Source organism: Primulina tabacum, chromosome 13, assembly GCF_025594145.1.
Source record: "Primulina tabacum isolate GXHZ01 chromosome 13, ASM2559414v2, whole genome shotgun sequence".
Taxonomy (NCBI): Eukaryota; Viridiplantae; Streptophyta; class Magnoliopsida; order Lamiales; family Gesneriaceae; genus Primulina; species Primulina tabacum.
The window spans coordinates 19,705,111-19,728,328 of NC_134562.1; the positions used below are offsets into that span (position 1 = coordinate 19,705,111).

The 23,218-nt window shown below is 35.4% G+C and overlaps 1 non-coding gene across 1 annotated transcript; it reads right to left on the reverse strand.

Annotated features, from left to right (window-relative positions):
• Window positions 1–15,978: 15,978 nt before the first annotated feature.
• LOC142523556 (small nucleolar RNA R71) lies at window positions 15,979–16,087 on the reverse strand. The gene has a single exon (XR_012814744.1). It is a non-coding gene; the product is annotated as a small nucleolar RNA R71 (small nucleolar RNA).
• Window positions 16,088–23,218: the final 7,131 nt, after the last annotated feature.

Below are 23,218 nucleotides of genomic sequence, written 5' to 3' on the forward strand. Positions count from 1 at the left end.
CCCCAAATTATGCGAGAAATTTGCTAAGTTGATGCAGGAGAAATTTGAAATGAGCATGATGAGTGAACTGACATTCTTTCTTGGATTACAAGTGAAGCAACTGGAGTCGGGTACTTTCATTAGTCAAACTAAATACACAAAGGAATTACTGAAGAAGTTTGGCATGGAATCGTGTTCAGCTGCAAATACTCCCATGAGTTCATCAGTAAAACTGGACACAGATCAAGGGGGAATATCAGTTGAGACGACGCTTTACAGAGGTCTAATAGGTTCATTATTGTACCTAACTGCTAGTCGTCCAGATATTGTATTTGCTGTTTGTATGTGTGCTAGATTTCAGGCAAATCCTATGCAATCACATTTCACAGCTGCCAAGCGTATTCTAAAATATCTAAAAGGCACACAAAATGTTGGGTTATGGTATTCTAAGGATTCATTTTTCAATTTAGTTGGATATTCAGATGCAAATTATGCAGGATGTAAGCTTGATCGTAAAAGTACAAGTGGATCATGTCAGTTTCTAGGAGACAGACTGATCTCTTGGTTCAGCAAGAAGCAAACATCCATAGTATCTTCCACAACTGAGGCAGAATACCTTGCTGCTGGAAGCTGCTGTGCTCAACTGCTCTGGGTTCAGTAACAACTGAGAGATTATGGAATTGACGCAAAAGAATCACCCATATTTTGTGACAATACAAGCACGATTGCTATTACCTACAATCTAGTTCTTCATTCCAGGACCAAGCACATAGATGTCAGGCATCACTTCATCAGAGATCATGCCTTGAAGAAGGAGATCAGACTGGAATATGTTTCAACTGATCAGCAAGCAGCTGATATCTTCACCAAACCATTGGCTGAGACTAAGTTTTCTCATTTTCGCAATATACTTGTCTTAATTGATTTATCTTAATTTTTATCAGTTAATCTTTATCAGTAATCTTGCTTATGAGTTATTTTTCAGCTGATAAAATTGGAAACAAATACAGGAAAATAAAGACAGAGATAAACTGGAATGACATTTTATTCATCTGAAGAAATCATCATGGATTACAGTGATCAATTCTTCCTGAACAAAAGCTCTCCACTTGCTCATCCATTGAGATAAATCTCCAGTGGAAGTCTATGGAAGCTGTCAGATTCAGCCATAAGCTCTAGGATTCTCTTCTCCTTATAGAGCATCAGCTGATAATCTCTGTCATACTCGAATATATTCACCATGTGTGCCACGTGCAGGCGCTTTTGGTATTTCTCCAGTTTCTCCACCAGGACAGGAGTGGTAGCCATCTCATTCTCCCAAAGTAATTGGAGTTCCTGTAAATCCTCCCAGTAGCGAAGAATTTGATGGAAGACTTCTTCTTCTATTGTCTCCTTCCTTTTCTCTAGTGCAGCTCGCATAAATTCTTCAGCCATATCCGGAGCTTTTGAACCACTTGCATCTGCCATTTTAGCTGTTGAATTTCTTTTTGCTGATATATTTGCAACTAACTGTTCTACTCTTATTTATAGACCAGGACAATGAAGATGAAAGGACAATGTCATTACAGCAGACGCTTACACTACTAAGCATCAGGATAATTTTAATTAATATTGCTTATAATTTTTATATGCATCTATTAAGGGGGAATATTGGTTTTAAGAGGTTAACTGAGAAGACAAATGTTAGTCAACTCTCAACTGAAAGGACTCAGTCTTAACACTGATCGTTCAGTTGGGTATTTCACTAATCTTCTCATATAAGCTATCTAATTAACCATATTATATTCCAAATGAAGTGACGTGACTGTCTGCTATCTCATGATGAATCTTATCCTATCTTAAAACGTGGACGCATATTAACCGTTTAATTTGTACACACGCTTACAACACACATACACATGTTTTCACTCAAATTTTCAATGGACTAACACATGTCCAGAATTTGAACAGTCATGTACATAAGTACCTTTCCCCGCTTAACTTCAGTTTATTCTTACGCGTACATCAACTTTCAAGAGAAAACTTATACACTCCGAGCTTGTGTCTTAGTGAAATTTCAGGTTTTCTTAATCTCAGCAATGGCAAATCAAATTCCGGCACATTTATTGAACGCTATGGCTATCAATTTTGAGTCATCCCTGTCAATCGGAGAAGCCGATGTGAAAAATGTTTCTCTGAAGCTTGAATCAGCAGGGTTGAAAACTTTCTTAGCGCAATTCTCTCAAGAAATTTATCCAAAGGAACTTCAAGATTTCTACTCAAATGGATTTATCAACTCTGAAGGTAACATCATCTCCACTGTCAACAATCAACTGTTGACCATTTCTGAGGATTCTCTTGGAGAATTATTTTTGCTGCCTTCTGATGGATTGGCACAACTTGCTGATGTCAAAGCATCTGATATCGAAGAAATGCAAACCTTATTTTCTGCTGATGGACGGAAAATCAAAGTTTTCGATCCAAAGAAGGAGCTGAAGCATGAGGTTCAGTTACTGGCCGACATTGTAGCCAAGGGGCTATTGGCAAAGGCAGGATCCTTTGCTGCTTGAACCTTGGAAAATTTCAAGCCATTACTGTCATCATGGCTGGACAGAGACTCAACTTGAAGCACCTTCTTTTCAACATCTTGAAAAATATGTTCTCTTCCACCAAGCAGTCCAAAGGTTTTGCAATTCAACTGAGCTATTTGATGAAAGTCAAAGGGTTAGTAACTGATGATTCAGAGAGATTATCTAAATTCAAAGTGTTCAATGCCAAGAATATCTTGCCTCCAAAAACTAAGTTGGACATCACTCCTGAAAAATTTGTTAAGATCAAAACAGAGATTGGGACACAGCAGGCTGTTCCCAAATCAGTTAAGATTGCCCAGGCTCTACCACAGAAGAAGACTTCAAAGCACAAACTGCTTATCAGTGATTCTGATGTAGAGAAGACCCTGTCTCCTCCAATTGGCAAGAAACCACGGACACTGAAAACCAAACTTACTGCTACACTTGAAGTCATACCAACCAATAAGTTGATGAAATCAGGAGCTCAACAGCCAATCCAGGCTGTTCCATTGAAGGCAATTCCAACTGAGTCCTCAACTGAGGATCAGTTACCCTTGTTCACCATTCCGCCAAAGAGTATAATCACTAAATCTAGTGATAAAACCAGACTTGCTGGAGTAAAAGCTCCACTTATTAGTATTTCTCCTTACTCTCCTTTACCATTTTCCAGACCAACAGGGGTTGTGCTCAGAGAAAAGATTGATGCAACTACGTCGGGATTAACCATTCCTCATATTTTTACTGACTCCAAGGGCAAAGGTAAAATACAAGAAGAGCCCCGACCTTCGAATGCCATTCAAACTCTCATTGATCTAATTTGGCAAGAGGTCAATAAATTTGCTGAAGAGAAGCTCCAAGTTTTTGAAGAATGGGTAAATTTCAGAGTCTATGTTTTTTCCAAGGACCTCAACAAAAAGTCTAAGCTGAAAAGATTTATTGCTCTAGAAAGAGCAGTGCTGAAGTTTGTCAAAGCTTCTTCAATTTATCAAGCTTTGTAGAGGAAGAGGTATTTGTTTGATCTTTCAAGAGAAAAGAAGCTGAAGCAGATTTTTACTGAGCTTCGGCAAAATTTCAATCCCACAAGTCCAACTGCATTCAATGATAAAGCAGTTTATGCTCAACTGGAGACAGATTTAATTGGACTACAAGCAGAAATTAAACAATGAGAAATGGATCAAGAACTGATCATACCAGAATTTTCTCAAGAAATTGTGACTGAAGATCTAGCTGAACAATCAGCTGGAAAGTCTGACAAGGACAATACTGCTATCCTTTCTCAGAAAGCAGATGTCTCCTCATCTTCAATTGCTCCATCTTCATTTGTGTCACCTTCTCCTATTGATGATCCCAAGATGTATTCTGAAGCTGATTTGACACTAGCTCATATTGATGAAATCATTCAATCAGTGATTCAAGAAACTTCCACCAATGAACCCTTGTCAGTTGATCACTCCGCTAATCAAGCAGTTGAAGAGAATCCCATCTTTACTAACGAGCCAGTTGAAACTGTCATTTCTGAACCAAATGTTCAAGAAATAATGTTTGTTCAATCACCAGATCACCACATTACTGAGAATCTGGAGGATCTATTGACTACTTCTGAAAATCCTCTAACTGTTGTGTCAACTCGAATCTCAGATGATCATCAGGCAGAAGCATCAGTTCATGACCCTCTAGTTTAAGACCCTGCAAACTCTCACATTCAGCAGGAAAGCTCAAATGCTAATCAACTTCAGTCTTCACCTCCTCTGGTCCAAGCGGAAGTAACTGAAACAGATATTCCAGCATCGACTATTGCTGCAACAATGATATCTGAAAGAACCATGGTGGTTTTTGATCGACTCTCTCAGGAAACTGGAGCGTCGGATCAGCCAAATCCTCACTCTGCGAAAGATCTCGATTTTGCTCTTGAAGAGATTAAGGACATTCAGCATAATATACAGAGAGTGATTAATGATTTGTACAAAATTCAGCATACTCAACTAGAACATTCTCTGAAGCTAGAACATGCTGAAGAATTCAACTCAGAGAAACTGAAAGCAATTCAAGAAGCCTTAATCTCTCTTTCTCAGTCAGTGGACGCATTTCAAAAGAACAAAGGTTTGGCTTAGAGTCTCTCCATCACTCAAGACGTTATCAGCAAACGAGTTGAAAATCTGGAGATGCTTGTAACAAGCAAAATAGACTCGTTGCAAACCACAATGCTCTCTGCCGTCTCTAACATATCCTCTTCTGTCAATCTCTTATCAATTGATGTTCGGAAATTATCTCTTCAGATGTGTTTATTTGACAAAAAGGGGGAAGAGATTAAAGAGCTCCTAGATCATCAAAAGAAGAGCAGTCTTTGAGTCATTGTCTGTTATTCAATTCTAAACTTTTATGTTATCTACAATGAGTTCAGTTGTTCAGTTATTTTGTGCTTAGTTTTGTCACACACCTTAAAGGGGGAAATTGTTGGAAACAAAATTATGGCGTTTGACAAATTGCCAACTGATTATGCGAACCAACTGAATCTAGTAAACTGAACTCAGCAACTGAATATAGTAAACTGATCTACGCAACTGAAACGCAACTCAGTTATTCTCCTCACCAGTTTATTGCCCAGCAGCTGATTAATTCAGCTGAACGCGTCATTAACAACCGACAAATAGTACCACTACAGTCTGCAACTATTAGTGGAACGCCACATTTCAGAGGTCACAGAGTACTGTTGTCAGAAGAATAACGACGTGGCATATCAACGGATATAATATTCAAACAGCAGTTAATGTTACCGTTGAAATGGAAGCTTATAAATAGTTGAAGAGAGCAGCTGAGAAACCAACGAACCTACAACGAATTTCCAAGCTTGCTGTTACGCTGCAAAATTCTTTTATTGCATTTAAATATCGAAAGCTCTCACTCACTTGATATATCAGTAGCATTCAGGCTATACATTTGAGCTTAATAGCACTTTGTAATATCTGCAAACTCTTTAAGTCGTGCTAAGTTCAGTCAAGGACTGTAAAAGCGTTTGTAGCTAAGAGCTTCAGTTTTAGCATTGATAAGTCAAAACTGAAATGGGTCAGTACAAGTCTTGTATTTGATCAAAGTCTTTTAGTGGATATCCTATCTTCGTGATAGAAGGGGTGACGTAGGAGTTATTCAAGTCTCCGAACATCCAGAAACAATTTTGTTCTTTTACTTAGTTATTATATTTTAGTTAGATATTCTATCTTTCAGTCAGTTCATATTCCGCAACTGTTTTTCTTCAGTTTAACTGATTGTCATTGACCGACGTGATACCTAGAGTCAGTTTGTAACCAAACTGAATCCAAATCTCGAAGAGAATTTAAAATTCGTGAAGTGTTTATTCAACCCCCCCTTCTAAACACTTTTCATCCTTCCAACCGATCCTTTCAGTCACTCATCCCAAAATTGCCCAAAGTCAAGCACGCTTAACTTTGGAGTTCTTATGTGATGAGCTACCGAAAAGAAGACGCACCTTCGTGATATGAGTAGTACCAATAAAATCTTTTAAGTCCTCTTCAACTATACAGTCCATTACATTGAATAGTCTCGGAATCCCTCTCCTTCCGGTGTAAGAACGGTTCATCCATGTTCCCTCCACCTAGAAGCCTGCTAGGAGCCGCTCATTGTCCGTGCCACCTCATGGCACCGGCGATCACCCCCCGCCCTCTTCAGCCCCGGGCTTTACATGCCCACCAGCTTCCGCTTGGTTCGTCCCCGAACCACACCGTACTCGGAGAGGTCGGCTCTGATACCAACTGTAACGCTCCAGATTCGACGACTGTCCTCACTGTACCAAGACGAGTCTTTCCAGCGTGCTTATGCCCTCACTCACACGCACCCTAGGAAACTTCCCAGGAGGTCACCCATCCCAAAATTGTCCCAAGTCAAGCACGCTTAACTTTGGAGTTCTTATGTGATGAGCTACCGAAAGGAAGATGCACCTTCGTGATATGATTAGTACCAATCAAATCTTTTAAGCCCTCTTCAACTGTACAGTCCATTACATTGAACAGTCTCGGAATCCCTCTCCTTCCAGTGTAAGAACGTTTCATCCATGTTCTCTCGACCTAGAAGCCTGCCAGGAGCCGCACATTGTCCGTGCCACCTCATGGCACCGGCGATCACCCCCGGCCCTCTTCGGCCCCGTGCCTTACAGCTCTACCTTTAGAATTATCTCCAAAGGTGATTGTTGGACCTCTGTAGTTGATTACTTCTGATAAAAGATCTTTGTTTTCAGTCATGTGTCTAGAGCAGCTACTGTCCAGAAACCAGATGGATTCCTCTAACTCTTTTTTCTTTGATACCTGACATTATTGAAATAAGAGATTGATACCATTTTCTATTTGGGTCCTGAGTTTATTAGTCATTTAGGAATCCATACTTTAATTATCCTGAAGGATTTTTCATGGTGTGTCCTAAAGTGAGTGTTGTGATGTGCATAATCAGGTGGTGTGTGGGGACCCGGACGCTAATTAAAGTTTTTAATCGTTCTTAGAATTAATAAATCAATTATAATAAACAGAGTCCAAATTTTTTTTTTAAATACAATGCGAAAACGTAAGATAAATCAATCTGAAATACACATTATACATAAAAGTACAAGTCTTGTATTTCCTACAATGATTCAACTAGGTTCAACTACTATATATCAAGTGATGATTCCTAGTTTACTTCTGAGCCCGGATCTCCACGCTATCTATTCCAGCCTCGTTCTCTTCTTGACCCTGATCCTGTCCCACGTGTTGTCATGCACACATACAAACAAGACAACAGCCGGATAACTCCGGTGAGAATTACATTCCCAGTATAAATCATATATACATGCAATCATATAAACAATATAAAAGCATATAACAGATATTCATAACATGTATCAAAATTAGAACATGAATCAAATATTCGTAGCATGTATCATAATCCGAAACATGAATTAATATCAACAATAACCCTTACTCTAAACATGTACCATAATCAGGAACATAAATCAACATCAATCAATGAATCAATATCTCTAACTCTTAAACTCAGACTAGACTCAATCCTAGTCTAGGGATCCCGATTTCCAGACGTTGGTGTTCCTATATCGACCAACAGTAATATAAGAAATTCCGATTCTATCCACGTCGATATAACAAAACATCCAGTGTCTTGACCTAACCGTCACAGACTTTGGCATTTTCACCAATACCCTATCTTGTGAAATCGTGCAATGTGCCCGTGGCGATCCCGCCACTATCAGGTACTTCATTCACAAGATCACTCGACTAATACCTGCTGTCTATAATCAATAGCACAAGCATATCAATTTATTCATTGCAAATATCAATGCAATAAAATAAAGTATGTGATTTAGGGAAACTCGAGTCAAACCTCACTCGAGTTGTGCAATCCCAACTCAACATTAATTTATACCTTTCTCTTCTCGGTTTGACGAAGACGAAGTCTCAAATTCAACTCATTCCATACCCAATCTGGCAATGACAATATCGAACAGGCACAATATCAATATATAACTCAATTCAAAACCTGTTCTGATCAATACTCAAATCAAAATACAATCTGATCAATGTCAATCGACATACAGTACAACAATACAATCTCCATCAATCGTAAATCTGATCAATATCAATCTACTGATGTTTCGACGGCATAACAATACAATCTCGATAACCCCGTCAATCTCAACATCACAGATATAATACCAGAACTCATAATCAATATCGGTACAACTCATAATCTCAATAACAATACAAATCTGATATCGAATCTCAATCAAATCAACTCCGAAAATCATAACAATTACATAAACAGTCAGTTCTTTAATCTGACTTCAAATATACGATGTCTGCTGTATCAGAAACATCATATCTGATTCATATTCGATCCTGAAAATATCATAGTTTCAAATCATATCTATACGTAACAAAACTTACATCCAGTTATAGCCTGCATCGATAGGAACTTAGTATTGAAGTCGGATTCAAAATCAGACGGTCGGATTTCTCGCAAATCGAATTCTAGTATCAAGGATTCAAAGCTTTTTCCCCAGACTTCCGTTCTTCCTTTCAGCTAAATCTGAATAAAGGAACGAAATTTATAATATATATCATGCATGGCTCAAGAAACGTGGCTTCATGTTCATGCTGCACGTCACACCGCAGGTGCGCTTATACATTGGACCGCGGGTGCGCTGTGCGTATTGGATCACCTTCAAAAATTCAGAAGGAACGATCGCGGGTGCGCTGACTCTTGCACCGCGGGTGCGGTCCTATCTCGGTACATCCACCGCAGGTGCGGTTCTGTTCTTACCGATGGTGCGCTGCCTCTACTGTACCAACACCAAAATTTCAGAATGACAACCGCGGGTGCGGTAAGGTTCCTGGCGCGGGTGCGGTGTCTTGTTGTCACTAAACTCAATTTACAACGTCGCTTCTCCATGTCTGTTCTTATATTCCCTTTTTCATAACACATAATAATCTCAAAAGTATCAACTAAAATCTCGGACATTACATTTCTCCCCCTCCAAGATACGATTTTGTCCCCGAAATCACAGGTAATCAAATCAGATATATATAAGAAAGAAATGTATAAGAGAGGTTACTCAGAAAACTCATCTCCCTGAAACAATCCTGAAATCTCAGTCTCATATCAGATTCTGTCTTTCAAGTAACATTTCTAATGCCCTGACGACTTTACTGTATATTCAATAGTAGAATAGTCTTCGTTCTGAATTTTCTTTCTTTCACGGATCTCTGATTCCAGACTGGAGTAGTCATTCAAGAAGTATAATATCATAATACCACTCGAAATCATTCTGATCGAATCAATTGCAAAATACTGGCTATACAACATCCGTATATACCAATCAACCGCTGCTAACAAATCAATATCAGCATCTGCTACCACCTCTGTTTATCCCAGTCAGTGCTATATTCAATTTTTGGCCTCAAATATCAACAGTCATCGTTCGACGTTGGCTTATTTAGTCTGTCTATTCTGAGTTGTCTTCATTTTCTTCTAAATTAGTTTCATTTTCTTTATCATATCTCTGATCCTATCCGATCCAATCTCAGGTATTTTCTTTATCATATCTCTGACCTTATCAGATCCAATCTCAGGTATGTCCGAGATATTATCTCTATGCAAAGGAAATTTACAGTTCTCACTGTACAATACCGCAATTGAAGCTATCTCAATACTCATCTGATAGCTATAGTTATACGATCATTCACAAAGTGACAATAAATCATGTCAACTAGTGTTACAATCCAGCACTACATGTCCTGGATATCCTCCCGTCTCAGGATAGTTCGCTCCGACTATCCGTCGATTTATAGACAATAGATAAAAGAGTTTATTGTATACTCTGCCAAAAGTACAGAATCAATCAAAAATCATAGTATGATATAATCAACTTTGGCATTCAATACAATCTAACCCCTTTTCTTACATAAATCTCAGTCATCTGATCATATCTGTACATCTTCATGTACAACATAATAGAGGCATATTCGAGCAATCTGTCAATCATAATCACATCACAGCGCAGTCTTGTCAAGATTTCAGTAGTATCGTCACACAATCCATAGAAATGTACTCCCATTTCTATTCAAGAACCGATAATTTAGATAACCAATCTCCTGGTTTCTATCTTTCTGTCTTCATCTGTCGACAATTCAGACATTTCCGTACAAATTCTGCTACAACTGATCTCCTCTGTTTATATCAAAACTGTCTTTTCGAAGTATCATATCTTTTCTGTTATCAGCAAGAATACTGAATTGACTATTGTGCGCCTCTGACAAACATCTATCATTCAGATTCGAAATATTCGGCACAAACAAGTCGGTTACTCACATATAATACAGTAGTACCTACCTGATATTCTGATTGACACCCTACTCTGCTTATCGAAATCAAGTTCTGAACATTCTGATCAAACTTCTGAACTGCTGTAACTTTTAAAATCAGCTCTGATTCGGCTTGAACTGTATATAATCTCAACAATATACAACAATCTGTATCAAATACGGATTCAGAATAACAGCAATATCGGCTCAGATTCTAAATATCACTCATCTATACTGATCCAATAACTCATAGAACGTAATTTCTTACAATATTGTCGATCTGACTAACCGATTACATCTTCAACGTTGTTTAGATCAACTGCTATATCATCTTCGAATGTAATGTCCCCCAAACAATATACCCTGTCTCAAATACTGTTTTAGAACAATAACAATTCGTAAGCAATTTCAAAAAAACAGTTACATATCATAATCTGCTAAACTCATGAAAAAAATAAATTTCTGACATTTCTGACTCGGTGTCATTCTCAGCCATTAATCACTGCCTCAGCTGTGCTAATATCAATCGGTATACCATATTCGGATATCACATACTCGGAATACAATCTGTTTCAATCAAGATTTATATCTGAACAATTTCTGTATACAACAATTTCAGTTCTCAGATCCTTCAATACAAGATAGTATATCACAAAATATCATAGATAAACGGCATAAAATCATCAGAATACCTCTAAATACAGGATTCATCAACCCATAATCAGAACTGAAGTATTTTTCAGAGAAACACACAATCAGATGTAACTTTCGGTCAGTAAATCTTCTAACTGATATTTCAATTCTTTCAAATCAATCAGTATCATTCTGTACAGACTTCTAAAATAAAATCAGTACCTGGTATCAAATCAAGGGGAAAATCACTCTCCCTGATATAAGGCAAATCCGGAATTTCATCTGGAAAGACTTTAGCAATTCTCCTGCTACTGACAAATCAGCTCATGGTATATTCATTTTCAGTAATCAACTGAATGCATAAGTAATAACTCCATTCCTTTCGATAATCATCGAATCATAATTAATACGGAAATCAAAGGAATTCAAAATCGAAAATCCTTACCGTACATTATTCATTCTTCGGCCATTTCAAGTCCGAATCTTACCATCTCCTGATAAGAATCTACAATAGCTCTGTACTTGTTCAATATATCCATATCAATAATGCTGCCAGAATCAGACAATCCAAGTACAACATAATCTAACTCAATCTCATTCTCATCTTACTGCAGTATACAATATTTCACAGAATGTCACTGATATCAAATCCTCTCCCCCCAAAAGATAAAGAAATCAATACTATAGTATATACAGACTAAACAGAATAAAGCATATGTCAATGCAATTCATACAGAATCAGGTATAAGATGTATTAATATGTCTTAATACATATGCAAAATAATCATAAAAGAACAATTACCTGCCACTATATCATCAAGTGCCTCCTGGGTCTATTCCTCGGTCACTACCACCAGATGATTCTGCTCCCTGAAATCTTCGAGAACCTCTATGTGGACAAACTCTAGCAAAGTGTCCCTACTGTTTACAGATATTGCACCTACTAGTCACTCCCTGGCATTGCTCCGTGGGATGTCTCCCTACGCAAGTTCTGCAATAAACTCCAGTATAACTCGGGCTAGAACCACTGGAGCTAGATGAACCGCTCCCTAACTTCTTGAACTGCTTCTTTCGAGCTTTCAACTGTTCTTTCTTTTCACTACTGCTGCTACCAATCTCGATTCATGGAGGTAGTCGCAGTGGTTTCGGTGTTGGAAGAACATACGAGGCTTCCTTTTGTCTCATCAAAACTGTTTCAGCTCTTCTGGCTCTGTTCAGAGTATCAGCAATGTTATTCGGTTGTTTCACATTTACCAATGTACGTATCTCCGGATTCAATCCCTGGATAAACTGATCAAACACAGCTGCATCATTCCTAGCCACTTGAGGAGCAAAACGTAGCAAGGTAAAGAACTGGGCCAAATACTCGTCAACATTCAACTGACCCTGTCTCAGATCTGCAAACTCTGCACTTTTATCCTGTCTGTATGATACGGGGAAGAATCTTTGATAGAATTCAACTTTAAAAACTTTCCACGTAATCACTGGACCACGCTGTTCTAGGTTTTCTTTGGTTACCAGCCACCAGCTACGAGACATCCAGCTCCTTGCGATGTCTCGTAACTGGTGCCCAATCAGTTTAACTCTACAATCATCTGTGAAACCCAGAAACTCAAATAGCATTTCTAAGTCATCTAGCCAATTCTCACAATCAACTGGCGTCTCAGTACCCTTCAAAATCGGCGGTTGAAACGATTGAAACCTCTGCAACTGTGTTTCCATCGGAGTTTCTGACACATCTATCTGATCAGTCGAAGTACTACCTCGTTCTGGAATATTTCGAGGAGGTATATCTGATTACCACAAGAGTTAGCAATCACATGAGATAAATCCGTCTCAGTCCCTTTCTGATCAGCTTACCTCTGATCAAGAATTGGTTCTGATCCATTTTCAAATAATACACATTACCAAATCAACTCAGATATTCAGGTAACATGTATCTTCCAAAGCAGTAAAACACACTGCAATATTAACATATACAATGTAATTCAACATTATAATACATCACATGCTAGCAATCACATGCAAGGAAAGAAAACACATTCTACCCCGCTTACTAGCTTCTATCTCAGTCTAAAAAAAAATACAGTTCTAGAACCTACTGTTCTGGAACCTAAAGCTCTGATACCACATGTTGTGGGGACCCGGACGCTAATTAAAGTTTTTAATCGTTCTTAGAATTAATCAATCAATTATAATAAACAGGGTCTAAATTTTTTTTTTTAAATACAATGCGAAAACGTAAGATAAATCAATCTGAAATACACATTATACATAAAAGTACAAGTCTTGTATTTCCTACAATAATTCAACTAAGTTCAACTACTATATATCAAGTGATGATTCCTAGTTTACTTCTGAGCCCGGATCTCCACGCTATCTAGTCCAGCCTCGTTCTCTTCTTGACCATGATCCTGTCCCACCTGTTGTCATGCACACATACAAACAAGACAACAGCCGGATAGCTCCGGTGAGAATTACATTCCCAGTATAAATCATGTATACATGCAATCATATAAACAATATAAAATCATATAACAGATATTCATAACATGTATCAAAATCAGAACATGAATCAAATATTCGTAGCATGTATCATAATCCGAAACATGAATTAATATCAACAATAATCCTTACTCTAAACATGTACCATAATCAGGAACATAAATCAACATCAATCAATGAATCAATATCCGTAACTCTTAAACTCATACTAGACTCAATCCTAGTCTAGGGATCCCGATTTCCAGACGTTGGTGTTTGATAAACATAAAAATTGTACATTAATTAAATGTTTTATAATATAAATATATAGTTTTTGTTTTATTAAATGTTTAAATATTATATGTTTTATAATAAATTGTATAAAATATAAGTTGTTGTGTAATTACAAGTTTTTACTATTTTTTACAGGTTCGATAAAACAAGAATAAACTTGGTGTTGCAAATGGGATTAAGATGATTCTTGGACCTGTAGAAAGTTGATGTTAATATCTACAATATTGGTGTCAAGCATGAGATAAAAATCCTCTCACAATTGGGATCAATTTAAGCAACAAATAAAGTTACCAAAAGAGTGGCAGTTTTACCATGCTCTAGTATTTTGATCATATCTCTCAAATTACTTGGTCAAATGATTTGAAAAAAATACCACAACTAGACAACTCAATTATCCACGTGTTTCTTTTTATGTGAAGAAGCAAATTCCAAGAAGAAGATTTTCAAAAGTGATGTGTAATATAATATAATATCTTAGAACATCAATGAAGACTTTTGTGTAAAAAAATAATATTTTATTTGTGGTTGTCTCCCCAAATTTGGCTATAAATAGGGGTGCATTGTAATGTATTGAGATATCCCTCATTCTATGAACAAACCTTTGAGTTCATAATATTTCTCTCTATATTTTTCCTTTATTTCTTCATTTAAACATAATTAGCATGTTAATTTCATATTCAAAATTTTACACTTTGAATAATGAATAGCTAACTTCCTAAAGTTGAGATGAAAATGTGAAACTCTTGGCATGATAATAAGGTTACTAAAAGGTAAGAATCTATGTTTTATATTATTTAATCATTATTTATTGTTTATGTTATATTTATTTCTTTAAGCATTTTTATACCCTACTTATAAGTGGGAGTTTTGATTTATTGTTGCTATATGTTACACTAAATTCTTGGAACCATTTAAATTTTAGTTTGGTTTTACCAACCATTTAAAGTGGATGCCTTGATTTATTATATATGAATATATTATAATATTAAATTATTGGAACCATTTAAATGTTTGTTTGGTTTTACCAACCATTTAAAGTGGGAACCTTGATTTACTATATATAAATATATCATAATATTAATTTCTTGGTACCATTTAAATGTTAGTTTGGTTTTACCAACCATTTAAAGTGGGAACCTTGATTCAGTGTTTACAAATTTATATAGCACAATAAATACTTGACCACATTTATAAGTTTTGGTATATATTATATACTTATAAGATAATAATATATAACATAATATAAATATGATTATTTAATATATTGGAACCATTTTATTATGTGGATTTCAATAATGTTCGTTAATGTTAACTTTATTAAAATATCAAGAGTGGATCCTTTAATCTCAACTACTTAAATTAAAATTTGAACAATTAAAATTTACCCATTAAAGATTCAAACAATTAAAATTAAAAAGAAACAAAAACAAAAACAAAACAAAAAGACATTGTAGTGGACTTGTAATTACCTGAGCTTCCCTGTGGATACGATATTCGGACTCACCGAATTATACTACTTGTGGACAACCTGCTCTTGGGAGTGCAACAATCAAAGTCGCAACAAGTTTTTGGCGCCGTTGCCAGGGAAGTATAATTTAATTTCAAGTCTATTTAATTTTTTTTATAGTTTATTTTTCTTTATTTAAATTTTTATTGCTTTTGTGTGTTTTTTTTGTTTTGCATTTGCATTTGCATGAGCATTTGGTCACGTACACTTAGTGGTCGACTCATTCGAAATAACCCTTTATTTTTACAAAACATGGCGAAAGAACCCATCCAAGAAAATGAAGATGAAATTCAATCTCAACATGATCATGATAGACGAAGAACACTTAGAGATCACATGAATCCTACACGTACTAGTGCACCTTCATGTCTAGTTTTTCCCCCTAATGCATCTCATTTCAATTTTAAGCCTGGTATTATCCAACTTTTACCCAATTTTCATGGCTTAGATTCTGAAAATCCATACATGCATTTACGAGAGTTTGAAGAAGTGTGCAACACATATAATGATCTAAATTGTAGCATGAACACCATTCGACTTAAGCTTTTTCCTTTTTCTTTAAAAGATAAAGCTAAAACTTGGCTACAAAATCTTAGATCGGGATCCATTCGAACTTGGGATGAATTGCAACAACAATTTTTGAAAAAGTTTTTTCCATCTCATAGAAAAAATTCTTTCAAAAGGCAAATCATTACTTTCACTCAAAAACAAGGAGAAACTTTTTATCAGTGTTGGGATAGATACAAAGAATTGCTTAATCTTTGTCCACATCATGGTTTTGAAATTTGGAGAGTTGTTTCTCAATTTTATGAAGGCTTAACACCTAAAGATAGGCAAATGGTTGAATTTATGTGTAATGGAACATTTGAAGATAAAGATCCAAATGAGGCAATTGAGTATCTCGATTCATTAGCTGAAAATGCTCAAAATTGGGACACTATAGGTACAATCGAACCATCAAACAAGATTCAATCTCCTACATCTGGTGGAGGTATGTACACTCTCAAAGATGAACATGATCTTCAAGCTAGATTTACCTCTTTGGCAAGAAAAGTTGAGGCACTTGAATTGAAAAAGAATGGTCAATTAAAATCTGTTCAAGAAATTGTGTGTCACATCTGTGATACAAGTGATCATTTTACAAAAGATTGTCCCACTTTGCCCTCTTTTAAAGAATGTCTCCATGAACAAGCCAATGTTTTGAACAATTTCAAAAAGCCAAATTTTGAACCATTTTCTCAAAATTACAATCCAGGTTGGCGAAATCATCCAAATTTTAGTTGGAGGAATGATAATGCTGCACAATTTTCACAACCACATTTCCAAAATCAACAAAATTTTCAAAATTATGCACCTTATGTTCCCCCACCTAAAAGAAATTTGGAAGTTACATTGAATTCTTTCATTGGAAAGCAAGAGTCTATCAATACTCAAACTGCTCAAACCATGACAGATTTGAAAGATACTCTTGCTAAATTTGCATCTGCACTTAATGTTCATGAAAAAGGTAAATTTCCTTCACAACCTCTGCCTAATCCCAAGGATCATCATTCACAAACTGGAACTTCTGGAACTCAATTGATGGATCAGGTAAAATCTGTTATTACCCTCTAAAGTGGTAAGGTTGTGGAAAAATCCATTCTTGAACCTTGTGAAGATGATGATAAATCAACTCCAAAGGGTAAGGAAGTGGAACCCATAACTTGCGAAGAGGAGGTTCAACAGACAGTGTCACCACCATTCCCTCATGCATTGAAAAATACAAAAAAATCAAATTTGAATTCTGATATATATTATATTTTTAAACAAGTAAAAGTTAATATTCCTTTATTAGATGCAATAAAACAGGTACCATCATATGCCAAATTTTTGAAAGACTTGTGCATTGTGAAAAGAAAATTGAATGTGAAAAAGAAAGCATTTTTAGCCGAACAAGTAAGTGCAATCATTCAAAATAATAATAGTTTGAAATACAAAGACCCTGGTTGTCCTACTATTTCATGTATTATTGGAGAACGAAAGATTAAAAAAGCCTTGCTTGATCTTGGAGCTAGTGTGAATTTACTTCCATATTCAGTTTATCAGGAACTCAATCTAGGCGAGTTAAAATCAACTTCGGTAACACTTTTACTTGCCGATAGATCTGTTAAAGTGCCAAGAGGTATGATAGAAGACGTATTGGTCCAAGTTGATAACTTTGTATATCCTGTCGATTTCATAGGTTTTGATACACAACCTATCGAAGCTTGTAATGCAATTCCTGTAATTCTGGGTCGTCCATTTTTATCAACTTCTAATGCCCTTATAAATTGCAGGAATGAAATAATGAAGTTGTCATTTGGTAACATGACCTTGGAGCTCAATGTTTTTAATCTTTGTAAGCAACCACATGACAAAGGAGATGAAAGTGAAGATGAAAATCTTATTGAAACTCTTGTGGAAGAAAACATTCAAGAAGGGAGTATTCGTGATCAATTAGATATTTGTTCAATTGAAACTGTTAAAGAAAATATTGAAATTGATCTTGATGATTTTATCAGGTATCACTCGTTACCAGGATCAGAGAAAGAATTTGATGCAAAATATGAGAACAAAGACGAACCACCCATATTGGAGTTAAAACCCTTGCCAGAAGAATTGAAGTATGCATTTCTTGGAGAAGATGAAACATATCCGGTGGTAATTTCTTCCAAACTAGAAAGTGATCAAGAAGGTAAATTAGTTGATATGCTTAAAAGACATAAAAATGCAATTGGTTGGACACTAAAAGATCTCAAGGGCATAAATCCACTAATTTGCACACACAAAATTCATTTAGAAGAAAATGCTAAAACATCTCAACAAACACAAATGAGATTAAATCCACATATGAAAGATACTGTGAAAACTGAAGTTCTCAAACTACTTGATGTTGGGATTATCTACCCTATTCTGATAGTAAGTGGGTAAGCCCAACACAAGTAGTTCCAAAAAAATCTGGCATCACAGTGATAAAAAATGAAAAAGGTGAATTGTTAACAAGTCGAGTCCCATCTAGTTGGCGGATGTGTATTGATTATAGAAAATTAAATGACGCCACTGGAAAAGATCATTTTCCATTACCATTTTTGGATCAAATTTTAGAAAGAGTAGCAGGTCATCCATACTACTGTTTTCTTGATGGATATTCAGGTTATTATCAAATTCCCATTGCACTCGAAGATCAAGAAAAAACTACATTCACATGTCCTTTTGGAACATTTGCATTCAGAAGGATGCCATTTGGTTTATGCAATGCCCGAGCAACATTTCAAAGATGTATGCTAAGCATTTTTTGCGACATGGTTGAAAATTGTTTGGAAATTTTCATGGATGATTTAACTGTCTTTGGGAATACATTTGATAATTGTCTTGAAAATTTGGAAAAAGTTTTAAAAAGATGCGAGGAAAAAGGTCTTATTTTAAATTGGGAAAAATTTCATTACATGATTACTTCTGGAATTGTTTTAGGACATGTCGTGTCATCTCATGGAATTGAAGTTGATAAAGCAAAAGTTGATGTCATTGCCAATTTACCCCCTCCAAAAACCATTAAAGAAATTCGCTCATTTTTGGGACATGCTGGATTTTATCGGAGGTTTATAAAGGACTTTAGTTTAATCTCTAAACCCATTTGTAACCTCTTAACAAAAGACACTGCATTTGAGTGGACTCAAGAATGTCAAAATGCTTTTGATAAAATTATTCGAAATTTAACATCAGCTCCTATCATGCAACCTCCTGACTGGTCTTTACCATTTGAAATCATGTGCGATGCGAGTGATTATGCAGTCGGTGCAGTACTGGGTCAAAGAAGAAACGGTAAGCCTTATGTGATATATTATGCAAGTAGAACTTTAAATAATGCTCAAATGAATTACTCCACAACTGAAAAAGAACTACTTGCTGTAATATTTGCATTAGATAAATTTCGTTCTTATTTGATTGGATCCAATGACTATTGTGTTTACTGATCATTCTGCTATTAGATATTTGTTGACCAAACAGGATGCAAAGCCACGACTGATACGATGGATTTTGTTACTCCAAGAATTTGACATTGTGATCAAAGATAAAAAAGGAACCGAGAATGTCGTAGCCGATCATTTATCGAGACTAGTAACAGGATCATCTTGTGAAATGACACTAATTAACGATAATTTTCCTGATGAACATCTATTTTCAGTTACTACTACACCTTGGTTTGCTAACATGTAAATTTTCTTGTGACAGGAAAAATGCCACCGCAATGGAGTTCCCAAGATAAAAGAAAATTTTTGAATGAGGTAAAAAACTTTTATTGGGATGATCCGTATCTGTTCAAGTATTGTCCAGATCAAATTTTTCGACGTTGCATACCCGACAATGAGGTAAGTAGTGTCATTAAATTTTGTCATTCAGAAGCATGCGGAGGACATTTTTCTTCAAAGAAAACGGCTGCAAAAATCTTGCAGTGTGGATTTTATTGGCCCACTTTGTTTAAAGACACCCACGAAATCTGCGAGATCTGTGAAAATTGTCAAAAATTGGGTGCGATTTCAAAAAGAAACATGATGCCTTTGAATCCTATCATTGAAATTGAAATCTTTGACTGTTGGGGAATTGATTTTATGGGACCTTTTCCATCGTCGTTTGGATACTTGTATATTTTAGTTGCAGTTGATTATGTTTCCAAATGGATAGAGGCAATTCCATGTCGAAAAAATGATCATAAAATCGTCATCAAATTTTTAAAAGAAAATATTTTTAGTAGATTTGGAATTCCTCGAGCCATGATAAGTGATGGGGGAACTCACTTTGTTAATAAATCATTTGCTTCATTAATGAAAAAATATGGTATTACTCATAAAGTAACTACTCCTTATCATCCTCAAACAAATGGACAAGTTGAATTAGCTAATAGGGAGATGATAAAGCAAATTTTGGAAAAAACTGTTAACTCAAATAGAAAAGATTGGTCTCTGCGACTTAATGATGCACTTTGGGCATATCGAACAGCTTTTAAAACATCATTGAATATGTCTCCCTATAGGTTGGTTTATGGAAAACATTGTCATTTGCCTGTGGAATTGGAACATAAAGCTTATTGGGCGATCAAAACTTTAAATTCAAGCATGGATGATGCCAACAAATTGCGTAAATTGCAACTTAATGAACTTGATGAACTCAGAAATGACGCGTATGAGAATTCAAGGATTTATAAAGCAAAAATCAAATCATTTCATGATAAAACAATTCTTAGAAAATCTTTTGAGATTGGTAAAAAAATTTTGCTTTATAATTCTCGACTTCACATATTCCCAAGAAAATTACGATCAAGATGGACAGGCCCATATGTTGTAAAGCATGTGTATACTTATGGAGCTGTGGATATTGAAAATCCTAAAAATGGTGATATTTTTAAAGTAAATGGACAAAGGCTTAAACCATTTTTAGAAAATGAAATCTTTCAAGAAGAGTTTATTTCCCTTTCTGATCCTTGATTTTTTTTTTTTGTTGCATTTAAGTTTGTTTGTTTTTATTTCAGGTTTTCTTAATATTTTTATTTTCCCGGTTAAATGGCGGATAACGGTACTCCGTGACTCTCATAGTCGGTTAAATCAGTTTCCCACGATTGCTGATACAAAAATAAAAAAAAAAATTTCTTTTCTTTTCAAAATGGATGAAATTCTCTCAAAAATTTGTAAATATTTTCCCTCTGTTTCTGAAAATGTTCTAAGAAAAATTTATGCAGGAAGGTGTGAAAGATTGAGATTGCTAATGCAAAAAGGAATTCCAGAAGATATTCGTCTTGTAATAGAAGCAAAGGTCCGATTAGGAGGAGAAGTTCCACAATCATTGCTCATTCGGTATTTGCCTGGATTAGGAAAAAGCACTTAGCGAAAAAACGAAGGGCCAAAAGTTTAGGGGTTTGTCATAAGTGTGCAAGATGGACTTGTGACAAACGATGCAGATCTTTGGGATGTGTTTCCAATAACAGAGAAGATAAAATTGGTTTCATTAAGAATGGGCTGAGTAAGGAGTCTTTAGATAACATCTTATTGACTCTTGAGACGCATTCTAGTGGACATGTGCATATTGAACTTCTCCGTTTATGGAAACAATTCCAAGATGAGCGTCATAGTCTTGGGAATCCGACTAAAAAAGACCATGTTTGTCAATTTATAAGAAAATTGGATGGGAAGCATATCCTCGACTCATAGAAGGCGTTGAAGCCGTTTCTGGACGTAAAACCAGAGGAAAATTGTGAGCCACAATCACACTACTGTTTATATGCATGTGTGTCATTATTGTTTTTACTATTTATTCTGTTTACAGCTGTGACCCATAGTTTTGTCATGATAACATATTACTCCTATAAAATCTCTCATCTTTCTCTCTATTTTCGCAGAAAAAAAAAAGAAAGTAAAAACATGATTGGATCCTCTGCACAAACATTGAAAAATATTTGTGTATTTTGTGGTGCGAGTCCTGGAAAAAATGAAGTGTTTGTAGAAGCAGCGAATAATCTTGGAAAGATATTGGCTGAGAGAAAAATTCACTTGGTATATGGGGGAGGTAATATTGGGTTAATGTGATCTGTTTCAACATCTGCTCATCTTGGAGGTAGTCAGGTTTTGGGTATTATTCCTACAGCTCTAACTGAAGGAAATATTAGAGGTGTTACGATTGGGGAGGAATTAAAAGTTTCTTCTATGTATGAAAGAATCACTCAAATGATTGAAAATTCTGATGCTTTTATTGCACTACCAGGTGGTTTTGGTACATTAGAAGAAATTTTTCACACTGTTTCTTGGGCACAACTTAATATCCATAATAAACCTATGGGCTTGTTGAATATCAATAATTATTTTGACAGTTTGTTGACATTTCTTGATAAAGCTGTGGAACAGAATTTCATTTCAGAAAATTCACGACGGATGCTCATCTGTGCTACGACTGCCGACCAATTAATTGATGATTTGGAAGCTTTTGTTCATAAGCCTGATCCGATGATAACAAAGATCAATTGGTCGCAATCAAGCAGTAAGAAAAGGAAGTTGGATCATTGATTCAAAAGTCGTGGATTGGTTTGCGTTTATTTCAGTTTGTTATCTTCAATAAAATTCCAGGTGATATCTCTTTCATTACGTACTCTTTATTAATAGTTATTTTGACATTAGGGACAATGTCATATTCTGATTGGGGGGAGAACAAACTTATAAAAAAAAATTTAAAAAAAAATAAATAAAAAAAATAATATATATTATTTTAAAATAAAATCATGTTTATTGTTTGTATCTTAGTAATTTTTGCAAAAATTGTCATACATTACATGTTTGAAAGATTTAAATTAGAACATGCATTAATCTATTTAAGAATGTTTAAATTTTTATTTGAAAAAAAAGTCAATTTTAATATTCTGATCAATATAAAAATATGATTTATGAAATCTTTTTGAGTGATTAACCATTGTGATAATATCAGGTATTAAAGTATATGGCCCAAGATATACCTTATAAGAGTGCCTATAATTTTAAACTCACACATATTTTGTGAGTGAGTGGAGAAGACTGAGAAAACAGCTTTCGAGCGTTTATTGATCATGAGAGAGACTATCTATTGTTTAGATCTTGAGTTCTTATTTTGAAGAAAAAAAAATGATATTTCTTGAAAAAAAAAGGGAGAAAAATACAAAAAGAAAGATATTGAATATCTATGTAATTTTTAAGTTATATGCTACGACCAATATATCTCTCATAAAAAAAACAAAAAACAAAAAAGAGAGAAATTTATTGTACAAATTAAATAAATATGTGGTCAAGAAGCATAAACTTAGTCTGATTCCATGATGTTATGCAAAAAATAAAATAAAATAAAATAATATCAGGAAAAAATATATAATAAGAACA